The sequence below is a fragment of the Trachypithecus francoisi genome, unplaced genomic scaffold (genome assembly GCF_009764315.1).
Source record: "Trachypithecus francoisi isolate TF-2019V2 unplaced genomic scaffold, Tfra_2.0 Lachesis_group8, whole genome shotgun sequence".
NCBI lineage: Eukaryota > Metazoa > Chordata > Mammalia > Primates > Cercopithecidae > Trachypithecus > Trachypithecus francoisi.
Window position 1 is genome coordinate 12,255,102 of NW_022681473.1, and position 14,956 is coordinate 12,270,057.

A 14,956-nucleotide genomic window follows, 5' to 3' on the forward strand; every position below is an offset into this window, starting at 1 on the left:
TGGAGTGCAGTGGCATGATCTCCTCTCACTGCAAGCTCCGCCTCCCAGGTTCATGTTATTCTCCTACCTCAGCCTCCTGAGTAGCTGGGACTACAGGTGCCCGCCACCACGCCTGGCTAATTTTTTGTATTTTTAGTAGAGATGGGGTTTCACCGTGTTAGCCAGGATGGTCTGGATCTCCTGACTTCGTGATCCACTGGCCTCGGCCTCCCAAAGTGCTGAGATTACAGGGGTGAGCCACCGTGCCCGGCTGCAACAAATTTATTTAATCAAAGTTTTACAAGGCACAGGAACCTCAGAATGAAGACCCAAAGATCCAGGGAAATCTGTCTATTTTTATGCTTAGATTCTATGCAAAGCAGACAGCCGTGTAGAAAGGTGGTTGGACAAAAGGGCATGATTCATGGGAATAGACTGAGTGGGGACACCCAGCAAGGCCCGTCTATTGAGATACCTCTTGACCTCTCTGTGCAGGGGAGAAGGGAGAGAGTGACCCTTTCTAGGTTCTATGGCTTGCTTTAGGGAAGAGGGGTTCTAGTTTCTATGACTGGGGAAAAAGAATTCTGGTGTCTATGGCTTCCTCTGGGGGCGAAACGGGGCAGGAGACAGGAGGGTGGGAGAATGTTAGAGAGAGACCTGGCATTTGAGATCTTCCAATTTCCTTTAGTCCAAAGTACTCAGGCTGCCATAGCACCATACTTTGCAGTATCGTTCTCTGAGCCCCAGCAGCTGTGCATGTACATCGTACAAAGTCAGAACTTGCCAATGAGCAAAAACAAGAAAACAAAACCACTCTATTCCTACCACCCAGGGAGTATCCTCATTTTCTATCCTCCCATATCTCTTAAGATTTTTTTTTTTTTTTTTTAAGATGGAATCTTCTCTGTCATCCAGCCTGGAGTACAATGGCACGATTCCGGCTCACTGAAACCTCCACCTCCCAGGCTCAAGCAATTCTCCTGCCTCAGCCTCCCAAGTAGCTGGGATTACAGGCACACGCCACCACGCCCACCTAACTTTTGTATTTTCTTAAACTGATAAGAACAGATACTACACTTGATCTTAGCCAAAAGGCTGAGAAGCGATTTTTTTTGGTATATTTTCAGTAGAGACGGGTTTCACTATGTTGGCCAGGCTGGTCTCCAACTCTTGACCTCAACTGATCAGCCCGCCTCAGCCTCCCAAAGTGCTGGGATTACAGGCATGAGCCATTGCACCTGGCCCTGAATCTCTTTTTATGCCTAAGTAATTTTTTTTTTTTTTTCTTTCAGAAGCAGGGTCTCACTCTGTTGCCCAGGCTAGTCTCAAACTCCTGGGCTCAAGCGATCTGCCTGCCTCAGCTTTCCAAAATGTTGGGATGACAGGCATGAGCCTCGGCGCCCAGCCCTGCATATGTAATTTTTTGTGCTTTGTTTGTTTGTTTGTTTTGAGACAGAGTCTCGCTCTGTTGCCCAGGCTAGAGTGCAGTGGCGCAATCTTGGCTCACTGAAACCTTTGCTTCCCAGGTGCCAGTGATTCTCCTGCCTCTGCCTCCCTAGTAGCTGGGACTACAGGCTCCTGCCATCATGCCCAGCTCATTTTTGTATTTTTAGTAGAGACGGGGTTTTACCGTGTTGGCCAACTGGTCTTGAACTGCTGACCTCAAGTGATCCACCCGCCTCAGCCTCCCAGAGTGCTGGGATTACAGGCGTGAGCCACTGCACCTAGCCATATGTAATTTTTTAAATCAAAATGAGATCATGCTGTCCTTGTCAGTTATCTCAGCCTCTCCCTGTCAATACATCTCCATCTTATCTAACGCTCAGCCCACATTCAAATTCTCTCATTGCTCCCAAAATGTCCTGTATGCTGGCTCCTGAAAATGGGAGTGCAGTCAAGGACTCTGCAAAGCCTCTAGTTGGATGCCCTTAAGTCTCTTTTAGTCTGGCAAGTCCTTTTTTATGACAATGACATGTCATAAAACTGGACTAGTAGTTTGCAAAATGCCTCACCTTCAGGGTTTATTGTGTTGTTTTTCTCTTGTTTCGTTTATTCCTTAGTCTCCTGTATTTCTGGTAAACTGGAAATTATTGGACCCATGTTATTAGGCATTTTGGGTAAAAAGACACCGTGGGTGATGGTGGTATGCGACGCTGCGTGACATCAGAAGCACCCTCACATCAGGAGTGATACTGAGCTAGGGAGATGGTTTCCTACAGGACTGGATTGGAGGCCTTCCTGGCTGGAAGGCCCCTGTGAGCTCCTTGCTCTTATTTTACAGACATGGAAACGCAGGACCTGAGAGCAGCCTTCTGGAGCACAAGCCTTTGCAGTTTATAGAGGGTTTTCTTGAACCTGCAGGGGCTTCTCCACGGGCCCAAGATGCAGGAGTTTTGATTTCTTTTTTCTTTTCTTTTTTTTTTTTTTTTTTTTTGAGATGATGTTCGCTCTTACTGCCCAGGTTGGAGTGCAATGGTGCGATCTTGGCTCACAGAAACCTCCGCCTCCGGGGTTCAAGCGATTCTCCTGCCTCAGCCTCCTGAGTAGCTGGGATTACAGCATGAGCCATTGCACCTGGCCCTGAATCTCTTTTTATGCTAAGTAATTTTTTTTTTTTTTCTTTCAGAAGCAGGTCTCACTCTGTTGCCCAGGCTAGTCTCAAACTCCTGGGCTCAAGCGATCTGCCTGCCTCAGCTTTCCAAAATGTTGGGATGAGGCATGAGCCTCGGCGCCCAGCCCTGCATATGTAATTTTTTGTGCTTTGTTTGTTTGTTTGTTTTGAGACAGAGTCTCGCTCTGTTGCCCAGGCTAGAGTGCAGTGGCGCAATCTTGGCTCACTGAAACCTTTGCTTCCCAGGTGCCAGTGATTCTCCTGCCTCTGCCTCCCTAGTAGCTGGGACTACAGGCTCCTGCCATCATGCCCAGCTCATTTTTGTATTTTAGTAGAGACGGGGTTTTACCGTGTTGGCCAACTGGTCTTGAACTGCTGACCTCAAGTGATCCACCCGCCTCAGCCTCCCAGAGTGCTGGGATTACAGGCGTGAGCCACTGCACCTAGCCATATGTAATTTTTTAAATCAAAATGAGATCATGCTGTCCTTGTCAGTTATCTCAGCCTCTCCCTGTCAATACATCTCCATCTTATCTAACGCTCAGCCCACATTCAAATTCTCTCATTGCTCCCAAAATGTCCTGTATGCTGGCTCCTGAAAATGGGAGTGCAGTCAAGGACTCTGCAAAGCCTCTAGTTGGATGCCTTAAGTCTCTTTTAGTCTGGCAAGTCCTTTTTTATGACAATGACATGTCATAAAACTGGACTAGTAGTTTGCAAAATGCCTCACCTTCAGGGTTTATTGTGTTGTTTTTCTCTTGTTTCGTTTATTCCTTAGTCTCCTGTATTCTGGTAAACTGGAAATTATTGGACCCATGTTATTAGGCATTTTGGGTAAAAAGACACCGTGGGTGATGGTGGTATGCGACGCTGCGTGACATCAGAAGCACCCTCACATCAGGAGTGATACTGAGCTAGGGAGATGGTTTCCTACAGGACTGGATTGGAGGCCTTCCTGGCTGGAAGGCCCCTGTGAGCTCCTTGCTCTTATTTTACAGACATGGAAACGCAGGACCTGAGAGCAGCCTTCTGGAGCACAAGCCTTTGCAGTTTATAGAGGGTTTTCTTGAACCTGCAGGGGCTTCTCCACGGGCCCAAGATGCAGGAGTTTTGATTTCTTTTTTCTTTTCTTTTTTTTTTTTTTTTTTTTTTTTTGAGATGATGTTTCGCTCTTACTGCCCAGGTTGGAGTGCAATGGTGCGATCTTGGCTCACAGAAACCTCCGCCTCCGGGGTTCAAGCGATTCTCCTGCCTCAGCCTCCTGAGTAGCTGGGATTACAAGCATACATCACCACACCCGGCTAATTTTGTATTTTTAGTAGAGATGGTGTTTCTCCATGTTGGTTAGGCTGGTCTCAAACACCCAACCTCAGGTGATCCGCCCACCTCGGCCTCCCAAAGTGTTGGGATTACAGGCGTGAGCCACTGTGCCTGGCCGAGGAGTTTTGATTTCTCTGTTAAGGAAACTGACACTCCTAGGGGTGAAGGGACCAGAGCTGGGACATGCTTTCCATTTCCCCTGTGCCAGGCCCTGGGCCTCTGCCTGACCTTCTGCATCAGGAGAAGCCCTAGTGTGTCTGGCTCTTGGGTGCTCAGGGCATGCTGTGGCTCCAGGGAAGCCCAGCACCTGTCCTTGCCTTTCAGAGGGATGGGCCTTCACTCTGGGCCAGGGGGCGGGGAGGGGACACAGCTGTCTGGGCCTCCGAATCTGCTGGCTCAGCAGGTCTCATGTTTCCCTCTGAGAGGGATGCAGCCTTTTTGCAGGCAGCAGAGGACACAGTGGGAGGCTCTGGGGCTCTGAAGGTGGTCCCGGCTTTGTCTGTCCTGCTGCTCCCTGATTCTGCTTCCTGACTCGGGAGTACACTGAGTCTTAGACAGCCTGGAAGGCAACTAGCCCTGGACACACAGCCAGATATGGCAGAGCTGGTTGTGCCCAAGCGATATGGCTTAACTTCACTCGCAACCCAGGGCAGCTTCCATTGGGCCCCATCCCCGCAAACCAACCTGGGGGAGGTCCCCTCTGGCCAACCAGTCCCCAGTCCAGTTAGAAGCCAGGTGAAGTAAAGAGGGCACCGGGTGAACTCCAGTCATAACCCAGCCTGCCTTCCACCTAGCCAGGCCTGTTCACGCAGGCATTCATTGACATTCATTGCTGCCCAGTGTGGCAAGCTCCCACTAAATGTGGGAGATATACAGATAAAAAATTATTTAGATGGCTGGGCACAGTGGCTCACGTCTGTAATCCCAGCACTTTGGGAGGCTGGGGCGGGCAGATCACAAGGTCAGGAATTCGAGACCAGCCTGACCAACATGGTGAAACCTGTCTCTACCAAAGATACAAAAAATTAGCCGGGTGTGGTGGCAGGTGCCCGTAGTCCCAGCTACTCGGGAGGCTGAGGCAGGAGAATTGCTTGAACCCGGCAGGTGGAGGTTGCAGTGAGTTGAGATCTCGCCACTGCACTCCAGGCTGGGCAACAGAGTGAGACTCCATCTCAAAAAAAAAAAATAAATAAATAAATAATAAAAATAAAATAAAAATAAAGATTTAGAATCAGATGGAATTGTTTTCATACTTGGCTCAGTGACTTACATGTTGTGTGACCTCGGCCAAGTCATTTGACCTCTCCTAATCTCAATTCCATTATCCAAAAATAGTGATAAAACTCACCGGTTGGTTTGTTGAGAGAGGTAAATACATGTAGAGTACCTAATAACAGAAGCTCATGCTTATATGATGCTTACTATGTGCCAGGCACTGTTCTATGCATTACACAAAGATTTATTTAATTTGTACAACAGAGGTAGGTACTATTATTATCATTCTCATTTTACAGATTAGGATCCTGAGGCCCAGAGAAGTTAAGCAACCTATCCAAGTTCGCACAGCATGTAAGTGGTGGAGCTGGGCTTCAAATTTGGCAGGCAGTCTGGTTTCAAAAGAAAGTAATGTTTGTGGGGCCAGGCATGGTGGCTCATGTCTGTAATCCCAGTGCTTTGGGAGGCTGAGGCAGGAGGATCACTTGAGGGCTGAAATTTGAGACCAACCTGGGCAACACAGCAAGACACTGTCTCTACAAAAAATTAAAAATTAGCTGGGCTCGGTGGCACACACCTGTAATCCCAGCTAATTGGGGGACTGAGGTGGGAGGATCCCTTGAGCCCAGGAGCCCAAGGCTGCAATGAGCTATGATCATATCCTGCCCTCCAGCCTGGGAGACAGAGTCATGAGACCTTGTCTCAATTTTTTTTTCTTTGAAAATGATGCTTGTATGTCCAGACACAGAGGCTCATGCTTGTAATCTCAGCATTTGGGAGGCTGAGGCAGGTGGATTACTTGATGTCAGGAGTTCAAGACCAGCCTGGTCAACATGGCAAAACTCCGTCTCTACTGAAAATACAAAAATTAGCCAGGGCTGTGTGCAGTGGCTCGCGCCTGTAATTCTACCATTTTGGGAGGTCAAGGCAGGTGGATCACCTGAGGTCAGGAGTTCAAGACCAGCCTGGCCAACGTGGTGAAACTTTGTCTCCACTAAAAATACAAAAATTAGCCAGATGGTGGTGGCAGGTGCCTGTAATCTCAGCTACTTGGGAGGCTGAAGCAGGAGAATCGCTTGAACCCTGGAGGCAGAGGTTGCAGTAAGCCGAGATTGCACCATTGCACTCCAGCCTGGGCAACAGAGTGAGACTGTCTCAAAAAAAAAATAAAAAGTAGCTTGTAATAGACTATGACCTGGCCATAACCCTTGGAAAGGCTAGATGCTATCACAGGTCCCAAAAGGGAAATGTTCTCTGTCCACTCACTCTCCTCTGTTGTGCTAGTTCCATTAAGTTCTCTGAGGTCAAAGGGCTGATATGTCTGTGCACAGTACAGTTTGAAAAGGTATATTAGGTAACGAATGCTGTGATAATGCTACACAGCACATCTATTCTCAGGCCCACAGGCCTGTAACTTGGTCGGACTTAGCTGTGTGGCTCTGCTGCAGACAGTAGGTCCAGCTCAGCCCAGCTGCATGTCTCACCCTGGGGTCCGATGATAGTTGAGGATCTCCAGAGAAACAGACCCAATAGCGTGTATGTGTATACAGATGAGGAGATTTATTATGAAAATTGGTTCACGTGATGATAGAGGCCAAGAAGTCCCGTGATCTGCCGTCTGCAAGCTGAGGACCAGGAAAGCCAGTCATATATATCATTCAGTATGAATCTGAAGGCCCAAGAGCCAGGAGCACATGGACGTCCCAGCTCAAGAAAAGAGAGACAGACTTCTCCCTTCCTCTGCATTTCTGTTGTATTCAGGCATTTAATGACCTGGGTGCTGCCCACCTCTTTTGGTGAGAACAACCTTCTTCTTCTTTTTTTTTTTTTTTTTTTGAAATGGAGTCTCACTCTGTCACCCAGGCTGGAGTGCAGTGGTGCGATCTTGGCTCACTGCAACCTTTGCCTCCCAGGTTCAAGCAATTATCCTGCATCAGCCTCCCGAGTAGCTGGGATTGCAGGTGTGCACCACCACACCCTGCTAATTTTTGTATTTTTAGTAGAGATGGGTTTTTGCCATGTTGACCAGGCTAGTTGCCAACTCCTGACCTCAGGTGATCCACCTGCCTCAACCTCCCAAAGTGCTGTGGTTACAGGGATGAGCCACCGCACCTGGCCTAAGAGCAACCTTCTTTACTCAGTCCATTGATTAAAATGCTATTCTTTTCCAGAAACACGCTCCCGGACAGACCCAGAAATAATACCAGCTATCTGGATACCCTTTGCCCAGTTAAGCTGATCCATAAAATTAACCATCACAGGGCCAGACTGAAGGGGCTACAGCAGCCATCTGGGAGGTATTTATTCTTCCAGTGGCTACAGCAAAAGCACAAGGAACCAGGAAAGCTAGTTTCAGCTTCTGTTCACCTCTGAAGAGCAAGTCCTGGCAAGTCACATGATCAAGCTCAAAATTTAGAAGAAGAAAGTACACTCCACCCACCAGGAGGCAAAGGTTGATGGATAAAATGCTGAACACCGCTACAGGGTAATAAAGAATTGGGATCAAGAACTCAAACTTTCACAGAAAGGAAGGGCCCAGGGCTGGGCGACCCAGCCTGTGGCCAGATATCAGGCTGGGAAATCTCTAGAAGCCAAGGGAGGCTCCAAGCTTCTTCCAGTTTTGGAAGCTCCTGGTTTTTTTTTTTTTTTTGATGAAGTCTCATGCTCTTACCCAGGTTGGAGTGCAGCGGGCGCAATCTCGGCTCACGACAACCTCCTCCTCCCAGGTTCAAGGGATTCTCTTGCCTCAGCCTCCTGAGTAGTTGGGACTACAGGTGCGTACCACCACGCCCAGCTAATTTTTGTATTTTTTCTAGAGACGGGGTTTCACCATGTTGGCCAGGATGGTCTCAATCTTCTGACGTCGTGATCCGACCACCTTGGCCTCCCAAAGTGCTGGGATTATAGGCGTGAGCCCCTGGCCACTCCCGGTTTTTTAAAAAAAAATCAAGACATGCTAATACCGCTTACAATGATTGTGACATATTTTAGATGTTTACATTTAACAAATTAATGCTTTTAGCATACACACAAATTGCCAAGCAATATGATTATGCTATTCACAAGAAAAGTATAGGATTTATTCGAATGATTAATTGCCGGTACACTTCGGGCAGTGGGCCACAGGTGTGAAGCTTCCCAGTGAATGTTGTCATCAGTTGGGCCAGGTTCCTGTCACTGAGCAGGCAACCTCCTTTGGAGACAATGCCCAAGGTCTAACTCTGAGGCACTCACTGCACATTAAAAGTATCTGGGAAGGGCCAGGCACCATGGTTCGGCCCATAATCCCAGCACTTTGGGAGGCCGAGACGGGCAGATCACCTGAGGTCAGGAGTTTGAGACCAGCCTGGTTAACATGGGAAACCCTGTCTCTACTAAAGATACAAAAATTACCCGGGTGTGGTGGCAGGCGCCTGTAATTCCAGCTACTCAGGAGGCTCAGGCATGAGAATCGCTTGAACCAAGGAGGTGGAGGATGCCGTGGACTGAGATCATGCCACTGCACTCCAGCCTGGGCGATAGAGCAAGACCCTGTCTTAAAAAAAAAAAAAATCTGGGAAGTTTTTAACAATGCTGAGGCCTGGGCTTCACCCACAAAGTTTCTGATTTGATAGGGCCAGGGTGGTGTCTAGGCATCAATATTTTTTCAAAAACTTTCTGTGAATTCTGATGGGCAGTCAGGGTTAAGAATTATTGGAGTCCAGGCGCAGTGGCTCACGCCTGTAATCCCGGCACTTTGGAAGGCCCAGGCAAGTGGATCACAAGGTCAGGAGATCCTGGCTAACACAGTGAAACCCCATCTCTACTAAATATACAAAAAATTACCCAGGAGTGGTGGCATGTGCCTGTAGTCCCAGCTACGCGGGAGGCTGAGGCAGAAGAATCGCTTGAACCCAGGAGGCGGAGGTTGCAGTGAGCCAAGATCGCACCACTGCACTCCAGCCTGGGTGACAGAGCAAGCTCCATCTTAAAAAAAAAAGAATTATTGGATTATGGGATGGGCAGGTGTAAGCCAATTTGGGCTAATGAGATGAGACGTAAAGGGAGGCTTACTTGCGGCTTTTGGGAAGGCCTCTTCCTCATTCTGGAAAGCAAGCCCTGGAAAGGTCAGTCTCTCTCCTGCTGGACAGGAATCAGAAGCATTCTGTCCGGCTGTTCCTGGTGGCCATCTCGCAGCCATGAGGGAAGCCTGTGTGAAAAAGAGTCAGAGAAACAGCCAGAGCTTTGATCCCACCATACCTGAGGCTTACTAACCCGCGGTTGTGTGAGCCAGCAGAATCTCCTCTTGCTTAAGCCAGTTTGGGTCTTGTTTCTGCTGCTTGCTCCTGTACACGTCTAATAACGAAAGCACTTGTGAAGATTGAGTGAGACGTTGTGTGCGGAAAGCTCAGCACAGGGCCTGACACTTGTGAGTGCCCCGTAAATGTTAGCTACAACTTGTCACCCCCACAGAGGGAGGGCACAGAGCAAAGGGAGTGCCCTGGCAAAGGTAGTCTGAGGCGTGCTGCGTCACAGAACCTAGACCCATGGCCTAGGTTCTTGATACATTTCTTTTTTAGCGGGTACTTGATAAATTTCTGCCCAATGGGATGGATGCTTCGTGCTTTCATTTCCCTTTGCTCAGTGCACTGATCTCCGCCGGATGCAAAGAGGAAGTAATCTGATGATCTGATTATGGTAATATGGTCCCTTGTACCAGCAACTCTGAGGCTTAAGCCACAGGGGCAGATTTGTGTGAGTAAGAGGCTTACCACCCAAAGGGTGAAACAACCAGGCAGACGGGGGAGCAGTTAATTAAACAAAGGCTTACTAAATGCCTACTATATGCTGGACATTGCACCAAAGCAGCTGAGGAAGCTCTAGGGTCTTTGCCCCCAACAGAAGGCTTGAGGAATCTTTGAGGAGGGAAGAAGCGCCCTGTCCCTTATCCTGTGTCATCTTCCATATACCTCGGCTAATATAATGGAGGTCAACGCCCCCAGAGAAAGTCCGAGGCTTCACCCCTGAGCTGAAGCACCCGACAGACAGACTGACAGACATAGCCGAGGTGTTGCAGGAACACACAGAGCTCACTGCCGTCCACCAAGCCTTCTCCTCTCCCAAGGCCTCCCCATGCCTCTGTGATGTGGGGAACAGGGAAGGAAGGCTACTCTTCCATGTACAGTGCTTTTTAGAAGAACGATGATTTTTGCACCAGGCAATGCAGTCCCATGGTCCAAACATCAAAACAGGATGAAAAAGCAGGGACTGGGCCAGGCTTGGTGTCTCATGCCTGTAATTCCAGCACTTTGGGAGGCCAAGGCGGGTGGGTCACAAGGTCAGGAGATCAAGACCATCCTGGCTAACATGGTGAAACCCCGTCTCTACTAAAATACAAAAAAAAAAAAAAGCTAGGCGTCATGGCACGTGCCTGTAGTCCCAGCTACTCCAGAGGCTGAGGCAGGGGAATTGCTTGAACCCAGGAGGCAGAGGTTGCAGTGAGCTGAGGCTGAGATCGCGCCAGTACACTCCAGCCTGGTGACATAGCGAGACTCCGTCTCAATAAAAAAAAAAAAGCAGACTGTGAAGTCTTGTTTCCATCCTGTCCTGTTCGCTTGTCTCCCGTCTCTAAGATGATCCCCTTTTCCGTTCCTTGGAAGTCCCTGTCTTAGAGCTGCTGCTGTTGTGGTCTGCTCTGCACTGGTTGTTAAATATTTTGATTATCACCCTGCCTTCCCGCATCTCTGAGACAAAGAACAAGGACATGAAAAATAGATTTTTTTCTTGCCTCCTGCCATGGGCTGGATGTTTGTGTCTCCTCTGTTCCTCACATGCCTATGTTCCTATCCCCCAAATTCCTATGGTGTAATCTCCACCCTCAGTGTGATGGTATTGAGAGGAGGGGACTCTGGGAGGTAAGTGTGTCATGGGAGTGTAGCCCTCATGAATGGGATCTATGTCCTTATAAAAGGGACCCCAGAGAGCTCTCTGGTCCTCTTCCTGCCATGTGAGGACAGAGTGGCAAGTTGGCAGTCTGCAACCCAGAAGGGGCCCTCGCCAGACCCAACCATGCTGGCACGTGGTCTTGAACTTTCAGCTTCCAGAACTTTGAGAACTACATTTCTATAGTTTCCAAGCCACTCAGTTGATAGTATTCTGTTATAGCATCTCAAACTGATGAAGATAACACCCTTCCTTCTCACACAGAAGTAACATTATAAACACACTGTTCTGTATCTGGCCTTTTTTATTAAACTATCCCAGGGGTCCTTCCCTATCAGTATAAGAAGCTCTTTTGTTTTTGTTTGTTTGTTTGTTTGTTTTTCTTTTTTTTTTTTTTTTTTTTTTTTTTTTTTTTTTTTGAGACGGAGTCTCGCTCTGCCGCCCAGGCTGGAGTGCAGTGGCCGGGTCTCAGCTCACTGCAAGCTCCGCCTCCTGGGTTTACGCCATTCTCCTGCCTCACCTCCCAAGCAGCTGGGACTACAGGCGCCCGCCATGTCGCCCGGCTAGTTTTTTGTATTTTTTAGTAGAGACGGGGTTTCACCATGTTAGCCAGGATGGTCTCGATCTCCTGACCTCGTGATCCGCCCGTCTCGGCCTCCCAAAGTGCTGGGATTACAGGCTTGAGCCACCGCGCCCGGCCTGTTTGTTTGTTTTTCAGTTGAATAGTGTTCCTTCCATACTTTGTTTAATCAGACCCTGGTAAAATGCACACTTAATACTGTTTCCAATCTTTTTTTTTTTGAGACAAGTTCTCGCTGTGACACCTACCCAGGCTAAAGCAGTAGCACAATCATGGCTTGTTGCAACCTCGACCTCCCAGGCTCAAGCAATCCCCCCACCTCAGCCTCCCGAGTAGCTGGGAAAACAGGCATGCGCCACCATGCCTGGCTAATTTCTTTTTTTCATAGAGACAGGGCCTATGTTTCCCAGGTTGGTCTCGAACTCCTGGGCTCAAGCAATCCTTCTGCCTCAGCCTCCCAAAGTGCCTACACCCAGCTCCAATCTTTTCTTTTTTTTTTTTTGAAATGGAGTTTCACTCTTGTTGCCCAGGCTGCAGTGCAGTGGCACGATCTGGCCTCACTGCAACCTCCGCCTCCCAGGTTCAAGTGATTCTCCTGCCTCAGCTTCCCAGGTAGCTGGGATTACAGGCACACACCACCAGGCCCGGCTAATTTTTGTATATCTAGTAGAGACGGGGTTTCACCATGTTGGCCAGGCTGGTCTCGAACTCCTCACTTCAAGTGATCCACCCGCCTCGGCCTCCCAAAATGCTTGGAATACAGGCATGAGCCAATGCGCCCAGCCCCCAATCTTTCGTTATTAGAAGCCATGCTACTGTGAATTACCTGGTACATCATCCTTGCTCAGCTCTACCTATAAGAATAAAATGTAGACTCAGGAATGCTGACTCAGAGGACAAATGCATTTACAACTTTGATAAATATTGCAGAATTGCCCTCCGTAGGGAATATAACACATTGAATTCCCACCGGCAACATACGAAGGTTTATTTTTCTTAAGGGAACCAAATAAAATACTTTTCTTATTGAAAACAAAAACATAGTCCTCATGGAGGACTGGGAAATACAATCCCAGAGCAGAAAGTAAAAATTACTCAGAATCAGAATGTGTGGAGACCTCCCAGATTTGCAATCTGGCATATTTCCCTCAAGTCTTGATTCATACCCTGCACACTGTTCCAGAACCCGATTTATTCACTCCACCAATATTTTGTGAACAGCGTTGTCTCATGTCAGTAAATATTTTTTTATTATACCTTCAGAGCGACAACGGAACAGAGATATTAATTAAGCAAATGAACCCTGGTTCAAATCTCAGCTCTATTGCTGTCTATCTGTGCAATGTTGGGCAAATTATGTAAGTATTCCAGGCTTCAATTTCTTCTTTGTGAAATGAGGATCATAAAAGCACCTACCTGTAGAATTATTGTGAGAGTTGAGTGCATCAGAACACATGAAATGAGCAAACAGAGCTTGGCACAGTAAACACTATAAATGTGGCCGGGCACGGTGGCCCACGCCTGTAATCCCAGCACTTTGGGAGGCCCACGTAGGTAGATCACCTGAGATCAGGAGTTTGAGATCAGCCTGGCCAACATGGTGAAACCCCATCTCCACTAAAAATACAAAAATTCGCCAGGCGTGGTGGTGGGCGCCTGTAATCTCATATGCTGTGGAGGCTGAGGCAGGAAAATCGCTTGAACCCGGGAGGCAGAGGTTGCAGTGAGCCAAGACTGCACCATGCACTCCAGCCTGGGCAACAAGAGCAAAACTCCATCTACACACACACACACACACACACACACACCCATCCCCCCCCCCCCACACACACACACACAATAAATGTTAGCCGATGCTGCATCATTTTTGACTGCTTGGTATTTCCTTGGATGGACATGCCATCGTTTGTTGGATAAATTCCTTGTCACTAGACATTTAGGTTGTTTCTGTTTTTGGTAATACTTCGATGATGCAGCTTGGTGGATATAGCTTTATCCCGATCCCTTGTTTACCTTTGCTGAGGGAGGTGAGGGGACAAGTGTGGCCCATCCCTCATGACTGCTCAGGGTCTACCTTGATGTGCTCCTTTGGAACTCCCTGGAGTTAGTTTTCACACCCCTTTTCCTCTGGATTTTCCTTCCTTCCTGCAGGCTCAAGAGGCAGGGTCTGGGCTTTCTGATGCCTCTCTCAGCCCTACCACCTGTGTCAACTGGGTCGCTTCTCTTGTCTAAGAGAAGGCCAGAGCCTTAAAGCCATCTGTCTACCAATGAATGGATTTTACACATGTGGTCCAGCCATACAGTGGAATATTATCCAGCAGTAAACAGGAATAAAGTCCTGATGCATACTATGACATGGATGAAGTTTGACAATATTATGCCAAGTGGGAGAATACAAAAGAGCAAAAATGAAACACAAAAAGACCAGATCTTGTAGGATTCCATTTATATGAAATGCCCACAATAGGCGAATACGTAGAGATAGAAAGTAGGTTAGGGTTGCCAAGGGCTAGGTGGAGGGGAAATGGGTAGTGACTGCTCATCACTACAGGGTTGCTTTTTTTTTCTTTTTTCTTCTTCTTCTTCTTCTTTTTTTTTTTTTTGTTTGAGATGGCGCCCCACTCTGTCACCCAGGCTGGAGTGCAGTGGCATCATCTCGGCTCACTGCAACCTCCACCTCCCAGGTTCAAGAGATTCTCCTGCCTCAGCCTCCTGAGTAGCTGGGATTACAGGTGTGCGCCACCACGCCCGGCTAATTTTTTGTGTGTTTTTAGTAGAGATGGGATTTCTCCATGTTAGCCAGGATGGTCTCAATCTCCTGATCTTGTGATCCACCAGCCTCGGTCTCCCAATGTGCTGGGATTACAGGCGTGAGCCACCGTGCCCGGCCACTACAGGGTTTCTTTATGGGGGATGGAATGTTCTGGAATCTGATGGTAATGGTTGTACAACCTTGTGAATATATTAACCCCCCACTGAATTATTTACTTCCAAGGGGTCAATTTTATCTAATAAATAAATAGCAAAAGACAACTGAGTAGACCTAGGGTTGGGGGGACATGAGGAGCCACCACTGGTTTGTCACCCAGCAGAATAAAGTTTAATCTCTGTACTATGGCCTGCGAGGCCCTTTGTAAACCTTGCTGCTCATTAAAACCACCTGTGAAGCTTAAAAAACTCTCAGTTTCCAGGATGCACCCAGACCAAGTAAACTTAGTGAATCCAAAGGGCATCCAGGGCTGGGAGCTAGCCCCCGCGTGGTCTTAAAACAGCAACAACAAAACAAATAAAACCAAACTAAATATCTGGCCTGAATGGGGAGGACCCCA

General features: G+C 48.1%; 1 pseudogene; it reads right to left on the minus strand.

Annotated features, from left to right (window-relative positions):
- Positions 1-948: 948 nt before the first annotated feature.
- On the minus strand, positions 949-1,086 carry LOC117081916 (annotated as a pseudogene).
- Positions 1,087-14,956: the final 13,870 nt, after the last annotated feature.